The 254-nt window shown below is 59.4% G+C and overlaps 1 protein-coding gene across 1 annotated transcript in view; it reads left to right on the plus strand.

The window, feature by feature from the left end:
* The window catches only part of LOC119588339, a gene marked incomplete in the record, with an annotated part of 14,967 nt that overhangs the window by 8,741 nt on the left and 5,972 nt on the right, over positions 1–254 (plus strand).

The raw sequence follows: 254 nt of genomic DNA on the forward strand, positions 1-254 counted from the left end.
CCCATACCCCTCCCCCCTCCCCCAGATGGACAACCGCGGCTTGACCAAGGGCGTCTGGCCGTGGTCTGACCCTACGTGCGTGCCCACCTCCTCGCCACGCCCACTGCTCCTCAACACTACCGTGAACTGCGTGTCCTACAGCATCTTCAGCAGCCTCGTCACCGATGGGAAATGCCTCCCTCTGCTAGTCTCTGGAGACTATTTTCCGGGTAGGTGGCGATTAGCTTTTCGTTGGTTGGTTTATTGCGATCGTG

The sequence above is a fragment of the Penaeus monodon genome, chromosome 23 (genome assembly GCF_015228065.2).
Source record: "Penaeus monodon isolate SGIC_2016 chromosome 23, NSTDA_Pmon_1, whole genome shotgun sequence".
In the NCBI taxonomy this organism is placed as follows: Eukaryota; Metazoa; Arthropoda; class Malacostraca; order Decapoda; family Penaeidae; genus Penaeus; species Penaeus monodon.